We start from the raw sequence: 10,554 nt of genomic DNA, 5'->3' as shown, positions 1-10,554 counted from the left end.
ATTTGTTTAATATATTGTGCACACTCATTCTCTCATAGTACACAGCCATTTAGGTATAGATGGGAAAAGTTGATACTGGTTTCTGCATGTAAACGGAGTGGTAGTGCAGCCTAGTTGTTCAAGTGTTGGCACGTCATGTTCAGTGTCAGTGTTCAAGTCCTCACTTAAATATTATGTCCCACGCCCACTTATGAGGCCCGTCGTTGGAATATTGCCAAAGGCGGCAGAAAACCACACTTACTAGCTGTTGTTAATCCAATCTACATCCGAGAGAAATGTGATTACTGATGCTTATGCATGACTCATTTCTTTCAGACGCAGGAACCCTGTCACATTCTGGATTTGGTGTTGTGTCACTCTAAACCCTTCCACCTGGACTTTAGTACACTGACTTTCCGAGGGTCCGATGGGATGAGCTTTTGTCTCATGGTGGCTCCATTGTGCGTCTGCTCTCCGCGTAGCCCCCTGCCGAGCGTACATGGAGTAGGTTCGGTGCTAGGGCCTGACTGTACAGTCAGGGTGGTTGTTACAGCAACCCAGCTAGTTTAGGGTTGGCACACTCTGTGGCCCCAGTCTTTTCAGCATCCCCAGTAGACCCAATGCTGACTGCACTTGACTGGTAGATTAGGGGTTAGTGTAGATAGGGCCCCCTTCGTGCATGCCCTGTACGATGCTATCTATAGATAGTATAACTTAGTGTTTACCCACCATTCCGTCCTTCAATAGGTAGTTCGAGACAAAGCAAGTCCCGGATGGTCACTTTGAAAGTCAGTGTACTGGCCACCTGCTGGTAAAGCATTCACTATTTCAGTTTAAAACTTAAACTAAATTTTGTTTAAGTAGAACCGTTGCTTACACATGCAACTGTTCCTTTCAAACAATCTTTTGAATAAACCATAACATGCCATGCATCCTTGTTTATCATGACGTCTACTGCAAAATTACAACTTGAGTTTCATGTTTGAGATTTTACGTGTAGGCATATAAGTTGAATTTATGCACACAGTAAGTGCCAGCGATGTAAACTATATTCTCTGTACTGTTATGAGCAGGGATGCCATCTACCTGGGGGCGGAAATGGACCCTGAAGTCCCCCAGAGGCAGGACGACTGCCAAGAAGATATTCCGTGGACAGAAATGGATCAAGGTCTCTTCTAGCGGCAGGACAACGACCACAAAGCCGCCAGACTACCAGGAAGGTATGTTCTCCAAACTAATCTTTTGAAGACAACATACAATATATTCTTGTTGACAATGACGTCATGAGCAATTTACAACTTGTGTTTCAGGTTACAGCGTTTTCCTGACCCAAAAGCATATGCTTTTAATATTTATTATCTATGTAGTAAGTATCAGTGATATGAAACATTAACCTATTCGTTATCGTTACTATTAGGAACGTGGATGCCATCGTCCTGGGGGCGGAAATGGACCCTGAAGTCCCCCAGAGGCAGGACGACTGCCAAGAAGATATTCCATGGATAGACGGGGACCAAGAATTCTTCGGAAGGGTGACAGAGGACCAGACAGGCAGGTGTTTTCAACTCTATTTGGAAGAAAATATTTCTTTCATATATAGTGCACACTAATTCTCTCATAATATATAGCCATTTAGGAGTGAGTGAGTTTAGTTTTACGCCACACTCAGCAATATTCAGCTATAAGGTGACGGTCTGTAAATAATCGAGTCTGGACAAGACAATCCAGTGATCAACAACACGAGCATCGATCTGCGCAAATGGGAACCGATGACATGTTTCAACCAAGAAGTCAGCGAGTCTGACCACCCGATTCTGTTAGTCGACTCTTACGACAAGCATAGTCACAGCCATTTAGGTATAGATGGGGAAGGTTGATACTGGTTTCTGCATGTAAACGGAGTGGTAGTGTAGCCTAGTTGTTCAAGTGTTGGCACGTCATGTTCAGTACCATTGTTCGAGTCCTCACTTAAATACTATGCCCCACGCCTACGTATGAGGCCCGTCGTTGGAAAATTGCCAGAAGCGGCAGAAAACCACACTTACTAGCTGTTGTAAATCCAATCTACATCCGAGAGAAATGTGATTACTGATGCTTATGCATGACTCATTTCTTTCAGACGCAGGAACCCTGGCACACTCTGGATTTGGTGTTGTGTCACTCTAAACCCTTCCACCTGGACTTTAGTACACTGTCTTTCCGAGGGTCCGATGGGATGAGCTTTTGTCTCATGGTGGCTCCATTGTGCGTCTGCTCTCCGCGTAGCCCCCTGCCGAGCGTACATGGAGTAGGTTCGGTGCTAGGGCCTGACTGTACAGTCAGGATGGTTGTTACCGCAACCCAGCTAGTTTAGGGTTGGCACACTCTGTGGCCCCAGTCTTTTCAGCACCCCCAGTAGACCCAATGCTGACTGCACTTGACTGGTAGATTAGGGGTTAGTGTAGATAGGGCCCCCTTCGTGCATGCCCTGTACGATGCTATCTATAGATAGTATAACTTAGTGTTAACCCACCATTCCGTCCTTCAATAGGTAGTTCGAGACAAAGCAAGTCCCGGATGGTCACTTTGAAAGTCAGTGTACTGGCCACCTGCTGGTAAAGCATTCACTATTTCAGTTTAAAACTTAAATTAAATTTTGTTTTTCACGTCCCGACATATTTGCTTTGCATTTAAATGTAAGGGGATCGTCGAATAACCAAATGGTTAAAGCGTTCGCTCATGACGCTCCAAACAACCCTATTTCGATTTCCCATATCTGAATGATGTGTGAAGCATCTATTTGGTTTTCTCCCCGTGATATAGCTAGTGTATTGCTGAAAGCGGTGTAAAAAGTACACTCATGCAGTCATAATCTGTGTGAGAAGCATAAATTATGTAAAGTGTTCTTTGCCTTTTTAAGTTGAACTGTTGCTTACACATGCAACTGTTCCTTTCAAACAATCTTTTGAATAAACCATAACATGCCATGCATCCTTGTTTATCATGACGTCTACTGCAAAATTACAACTTGAGTTTCATGTTTGAGATTTTACGTGTAAGCATATAAGTTGAATTTATGCACACAGTAAGTGCCAGCGATGTAAACTATGTTCTCTGTACTGTTATGAGCAGGGATGCCATCTACCTGGGGGCGGAAATGGACCCTGAAGTCCCCCAGAGGCAGGACGACTGCCAAGAAGATATTCCGTGGACAGAAATGGATCAAGGTCTCTTCTAGCGGCAGGACAACGACCACAAAGCCGCCAGACTACCAGGAAGGTATGTTCTCCAAACTAATCTTTTGAAGACAACATACAATATATTCTTGTTGACAATGACGTCATGAGCAATTTACAACTTGTGTTTCAGGTTACAGCGTTTTCCTGACCCAAAAGCATATGCTTTTAATATTTATTATCTATGTAGTAAGTATCAGTGATATGAAACATTAACCTATTCGTTATCGTTACTATTAGGAACGTGGATGCCATCGTCCTGGGGGCGGAAATGGACCCTGAAGTCCCCCAGAGGCAGGACGACTGCCAAGAAGATATTCCATGGATAGACGGGGACCAAGAATTCTTCGGAAGGGTGACAGAGGACCAGACAGGCAGGTGTTTTCAACTCTATTTGGAAGAAAATATTTCTTTCATATATAGTGCACACTAATTCTCTCATAATATATAGCCATTTAGGAGTGAGTGAGTTTAGTTTTACGCCACACTCAGCAATATTCAGCTATAAGGTGACGGTCTGTAAATAATCGAGTCTGGACAAGACAATCCAGTGATCAACAACACGAGCATCGATCTGCGCAAATGGGAACCGATGACATGTTTCAACCAAGAAGTCAGCGAGTCTGACCACCCGATCCTGTTAGTCGACTCTTACGACAAGCATAGTTACAGCCATTTAGGTATAGATGGGAAAGGTTGATACTGGTTTCTGCATGTAAACGGAGTGGTAGTGTAGCCTAGTTGTTCAAGTGTTGGCACGTCATGTTCAGTACCATTGTTCGAGTCCTCACTTAAATACTATGCCCCACGCCTACGTATGAGGCCCGTCGTTGGAAAATTGCCAGAAGCGGCAGAAAACCACACTTACTAGTTGTTGTTAATCCAATCTACATCCGAGAGAAATGTGATTACTTATGCTTATGCATGACTCATTTCTTTCAGACGCAGGAACCCTGGCACACTCTGGATTTGGTGTTGTGTCACTCTAAACCCTTCCACCTGGACTTTAGTACACTGTCTTTCCGAGGGTCCGATGGGATGAGCTTTTGTCTCATGGTGGCTCCATTGTGCGTCTGCTCTCCGCGTAGCCCCCTGCCGAGCGTACATGGAGTAGGTTCGGTGCTAGGGCCTGACTGTACAGTCAGGATGGTTGTTACCGCAACCCAGCTAGTTTAGGGTTGGCACACTCTGTGGCCCCAGTCTTTTCAGCACCCCCAGTAGACCCAATGCTGACTGCACTTGACTGGTAGATTAGGGGTTAGTGTAGATAGGGCCCCCTTCGTGCATGCCCTGTACGATGCTATCTATAGATAGTATAACTTAGTGTTAACCCACCATTCCGTCCTTCAATAGGTAGTTCGAGACAAAGCAAGTCCCGGATGGTCACTTTGAAAGTCAGTGTACTGGCCACCTGCTGGTAAAGCATTCACTATTTCAGTTTAAAACTTAAATTAAATTTTGTTTTTCACGTCCCGACATATTTGCTTTGCATTTAAATGTAAGGGGATCGTCGAATAACCGAATGGTTAAAGCGTTCGCTCATGACGCTCCAAACAAAAATATTTTGATTTCCCATATCTGAATGATGTGTGGAGCCGATATTTCTTGTTTCTCCCCGTGATATAGCTGGTATGCTGGTGAAAGCAGTGTGTAAACTACTCATGCAGTCTTAATATGTGCTGGAAGTATAAATTATGATACAGAATACTGTTTACCTTTATTAGCAGAAGCCGCTGTGTTCTTCCAAACGATCTTTTAAAGAAAACATAAAGTGCCTCCTTGTGTACAATGACGTCTACTGCCATGTCACAACTTCATTTTCGTGTTTGAGATATGTTCTCGTGGAATCATATATTTTGCATTTATGCACACAGTACAAATGATGTAAAATATGTTTACCTTTATTATCAGGAGCGTGGATGCCATCGTCCTGGGGGCGGAAATGGACCCTGAAGTCCCCCAGAGGCAGGACGACTGCCAAGAAGACATTCCATGGACAGATGGACAGAAGTGGATCAAGGATTCTTCTGGAGCAGCATGTGGATGTTTTACTGTTCGGACATTTTGTGACAATGTACTCTGCGTGTCTACTACTGTAAACCCTCCAGTAGAATAGGTAGCGTTGCATACGTTGAGGGAACACGGTTCCAGAGTTTTTTTTCTCAAAAATGTTTTTTATCTCTGGTTTTACGTGTCGGGCTTCAGTTACCTTTGAGCTTGTTCAAATCTCAAATTTGATCAAGATCAATTTAGACACACATTCTGTTACAACAATGTTGGTGTTTATGTTCGAGGATTTGGTACTGTTCCATGCTGGGAATGATGACATTAATAAAACATAATCCGCACAGCTGGTCCAATTGTACTTGTTTGTTTTGCTGTTTTGGTTGTGAAACTTGTGAACTCGAGAAGAAGTGTTTTTGTCCATGGAAATCGGATGTGCACGACTTTATCGCTTCGTAGGAGTGCTTGTTTTTAGCCATACACTGCCATGCACTGCTAACCACCGCAAACACAGAAACACATCACGAAACAAGTCCAACATTCAAACAATAGATGGGGGTATTCTAATGTCTACAAACCAGAACTTACAATACAAAAGCCTATCAACATTACTAGATCACATCTCACAGACCTTTAGTTCAATGTATGTACTAAAGAATCCAGTGGTGTCTGTAGATGAGACAAGACATTAAATGAAAAGCTCCCGCCAACATCCAACAGTCCAGAATATTACATTGCGCAAGTAAACAACCAAGAGCATGTTTGCCAATCATATTCCTTAACCAGTTGACCATGGTTGGAGCATTTGTGATGGTCAGCGTATCCCTATTCCGTTCTGATGTCGAGAGATGCTGCTCCCCATGGATTGGTTGAACCGACACAGAGTAAATACAATAAAGTCAGTATGCCATCAAAAAGAGATCTATATCAAAGCAGATAAACGGAACAAATTGTAAGCTTCTGAATGTATCAAAAGTGATTAACAGTTATCTGACAGACCATTTGAATAGCTACTACGAGAGCTTAGAGGCAGTTATCGATCATGAAGCATAGTTTTCTAATACTTTGGATACTGCTATTTCATCAAATAGCTTAGGAATGTATAGCTTTTATCAACCATAACATTGAAGTTGTTTTTTTTTCTAAACTGTGTTAAACATGTGACACCAAATGAATTGTTTGTTAGTTCTCTGCTCTGTATAGGCACTAAAACTGGAATGGTGGCCATCTTGGCAGCCATTTTTGAATTCTGGATAATATCAAGGTATTCCATGTAACATGTTGTCACTCTAGAAGTAAACAGGAAACAAAATCTCGTCTCAAAGAGTAAGCTGTAAAACATTATATTATCACGACCTGACCATACAAAATCACCTGTTTTGCGCCCGAGTCACCACTCTAGAAGATACAAGTGTCAAAAAACATAAAAAGTATCAACATTGGACGTAAATGGACACATTCAGTTTTAATTTTTATGTAAATGTAACTGCCGAGAAGACAATTCAAAATGGCGGTCAGTTTCATTATTTTCAAAAGCAAATATATGTCCACAAAATATACACCCTTTAGCAATACACAAAAGTCAAAATGACAGTGATCAGATTGATGTTAGTAAAACTATCCATGATTAACTTTGAGATGTTGTCGGCCAGCAAACCAAATGTCATGTAAATGCTCACAGACCTCCGCCAAATAAAATGGCCTGTGAAAACCTGGGTATTAAAGGCCTTTTCATGAGCCAAAGACATCATACTAACTGAAGATAGTGTCAAACAAACTCAGTACTGGGGAGGCTACGACATCAGATTTTTCAGCTGCCTCCTCCTGTACTACTTCAATACCCTTGGATACAGCAAAGGGGTTCACCTTTTACGGTGTCTTGTCAGGAGTCTCGATCACAAGGAAAAGCGGCCAATACTCAATCGATGCAGAAGGTCTGTGATCGGTATCAATAAGGTCAATTTCAAGTGGACATTTTGGGCTTTTGGGCGGAATTTCATAGGTGTAAGTCATGGTTAGTGTAAGGTGGTTCATCATCCGAGCCACCCACCCACCACGGAGTATCACAAGGACAATGCTAAAAGCAAGTGGGTCTCCAACTTACAGCACCAAGGATACCCAGATGATCTACTCCAGCAGAAGAATTAATATTAATATTTCTACCAGATTGGCCCATGAGCCATACTAACTACGAGGCCGAAAATATCGGTGTTCATATTTTTCATACGATGACCTAGGGGAAAATATTACTTTGTCATGGTGAGGTGATGTCGTGAGCAATGCAAGGACGCCACGTCTCCTCTATAACGTTGCGTTCTAAATGAGGCCATTGTGGGTAACCAGCCCATGTTTGAAAGTTGAGTTTGGTAATAGATGGGCACACTCGTGCCTAAATATCTGAATATCCCTCGCTTCCGTTCGGGGAATACCAACATTCCAACTTCTGTCGTAAACATAGTTTCACATTAATTAGCAACAGCCTTAACAATAATAAACGTATTTCATCGTGCTTACGTCAACTTTCAGGGTGTATTGCACTCTGTAGACAGGTGTAAGTTGTGGTAAGTTGTCAAAGTAAGATGTAAATGGAAAATTAATGTCAGTTATATATTCTTTGTATCGTTTGTTACCGTTGGCGGCTATTTTAGTGAATCCTTTAAGAATAATTCGGATTTAATGCAAGGCGATGTTTTGTCTCCAATTCTATTTTCATTTTATCTCAGTGATTTTGAGACCCCCGTTTTTTGAAGATAACTGAATTTCTTATAAATGTAAATCCCAAAGTATTTTTCTGTTACTGTATGCAGACGACGTGTCCTAATTTCTGAATCAGTTGATGGTTCACAAAAGCAGTTAGATTCGTTACTGAATTACTCCACTGAAGTTAAAAACTATACATGTAATTTTATGGCTTATGCAGAATTGGGTCGTCTCACTCGCATATATCAGAGACAATTTAACATGATAAAGTATTGGTGCAAGTTGCTTCACACAAATGATCTTATCCTTCGAAATTATTATGAATGTCTTTTGTGAGAAGTAAAGACCCGTCGTGTTAATAGCTGGGCGTATCAGGGGAACAATATTTAATCTAACATTGGTGTCAATGAATTATGACATAGAGATGAAGTATGTCCTGCATACCTACCTTCTTACATACGAAGTTTCCATCAAGCATCTCAAGAGACTGTTGTTATTTATCCAATTGATCAGAATGTGTAATTTATATAAATATTATTGATATTTGCACTCTGCTGTATTACCTATGTAAAGCTATCCCGCACATCTTCGGGAAATATCTATCTAAATTCCGACGTAACTCTCGTAATTCAACTATACAAACAGCATGTTGAAATAACAGAAAGAAACTGTGTTTTTTGTGAAGACGACATTGAAGACGAGTTGCATTTTATATTAGTATGTCGCTATTTTATTAATTCCAGAAAACTGTACATAAAACCTTATTACTACGGATGCCATATTACTAAGATATAAAACCATATTAGTACAATGCATAAACGCATTCAACTTGTAAGTGTTAGAAATGTAAAACAGTTGTCTAATTTAGGTGAATATTTGTATAAAGCTTCTTGTCTCAGAGATGAAATGATGCTAAATAATGAGGTACTTTCTGTACATTCTAGATTATAATCAATGTTTTCTCATCCACCTGTGCCAACTTTCGTCTTTGTAGGCACCACTGATTGTCTGTAAAGGTAAAGTATGAATCTCAGTCTGACATGGGCACTCATACAATGGTATAATACATCACTTCATATACTGGTATAATACATCACTTCATATAATGGTATAATACATCACCTGAATCATCTAAACGTTCATCGATAGGTAGGGGTGGCCATTTTTCACTGAGTCGTGTTCGCATTATCCCAAGATTGATACGAAATGTGATTTCAGACACGTGTAAGGAGGAACCATTGTTATACCATTCAGTAAGTTAGACTGGCTTAACGGAATGGAATCGATGACGAAAAAAAACAGATTGGAATAGGCAAGGCAGGATGAATGACGTCTTTAACACGAGGCGAAACTAAGCATGGGAAATGGACGGGGGCTGTTTTGGAAATAACACTATGCAATTTGTGTCAGCGGTTTCTGGAAAGCAAATTAAGAGTTACTGGAGAAGCGAGAGATTTAATGCCTTTCAAATACACGACAAGTTGTACCACGGGGCGTCCAGATCAGATGTGATTTCAATCCGACTTTAAACACGTTTTCTTTCAACATAACGGTTCCGGTGACTTTTATTTCCTATGCAGTCATTCTTGTGAATGATTCCTTGAGGAGAAGTGATGGTCTGGACAAGCTGCTACTATGGTTGCAGAGGCAGCACGTACTACGCATAAATGGCTGTAGTTGTGTCAATGGACCTCTATAATCTAGCAATCATCTGCCTTTTTGTAGAGTCCATCCTGTCAACGACGGTCGTTCGTGTTGATAGTGATACAGTGTAAGCTGTAATTATCCCTGCCCACTTCATACTACCTCCGAACAAGTTAGATTGTTTTGACGGAGAGGCGTTGAATGTAGACTGTGTGGTCATTGCCTTGAGTGAGATTGCCCATAAAGACCTCATGCCCTTGGACTAAGTATTTCCGGGGCGCCTGAACCATAGTTTTGTGCCACCGTTTGTATAAGTACTTCCATTATATTATTTTCTGCTATTGAAAGTAAGGATACTTGTCACAGCCAGTTGACTGCATGTGACAACTGACGAGGCATTGTTCGACATGGTGGCCATTTAACATGAAACTTGTTGTGAATGATTGTCGGGAAATGGGAAGGTACATTATAGTGAATGTTCCAGATGCATCATCCCGAGAATCACCAATCCTTCGGCAAGTTAATCCCTAATGGGAAGAGATGTGCTAAAGACCGCCTTTATCGGCATCGGTTGTTTAAACAATCATTGTTATAACCTCTTTGTGAATAAATGGTACTGCTCATCAATATCTACATTGTACAAAGTGAGTGGGTGAGTTAATATTTAACGTCACATCGGCAGTATTGCAGCCATATCGTGACGAGAACATACTTGCAAAAAGGAATCTATGTCTATGATAAAAAAAAAAAACAACTGTCGACGAAGGACAGTAAAACAACTAGAATATCACGATAAGAAATAAAACTAGCGTGAAAACTTAAAACTAATATCCCTATTCAGACTATACAATATAAAAACAGGCTAAAAAAATGGAAGATCGTCAAAAACAGAAGGTAGATCATCATACTAGGAACCATTGGCACTTACAGTACCTCTGCTACCTACATGGTCCCTAGCTGGATTTACATCATCCCCTCAGCTGCTGGCGACTATATGCAAAATTAGCCACAA

General features: G+C 41.2%; 1 long non-coding RNA gene across 1 annotated transcript; it reads left to right on the top strand.

Annotated features, from left to right (window-relative positions):
- Positions 1-635: 635 nt before the first annotated feature.
- LOC137284373 (uncharacterized) lies at positions 636-4,602 on the top strand. Its single transcript, XR_010956895.1, has 7 exons — positions 636-790; positions 1,053-1,199; positions 1,397-1,530; positions 2,099-2,573; positions 3,091-3,237; positions 3,435-3,568; positions 4,137-4,602. It is a non-coding gene; the product is annotated as an uncharacterized lncRNA (long non-coding RNA).
- The last annotated feature ends 5,952 nt before the right edge of the window (positions 4,603-10,554 follow it).

The sequence above is a fragment of the Haliotis asinina genome, chromosome 5 (genome assembly GCF_037392515.1).
Source record: "Haliotis asinina isolate JCU_RB_2024 chromosome 5, JCU_Hal_asi_v2, whole genome shotgun sequence".
Taxonomy (NCBI): Eukaryota; Metazoa; Mollusca; class Gastropoda; order Lepetellida; family Haliotidae; genus Haliotis; species Haliotis asinina.
The sequence above is the reverse complement of the archived record's forward strand: the minus strand, read 5'-3'. Positions and strand labels throughout refer to the sequence as shown.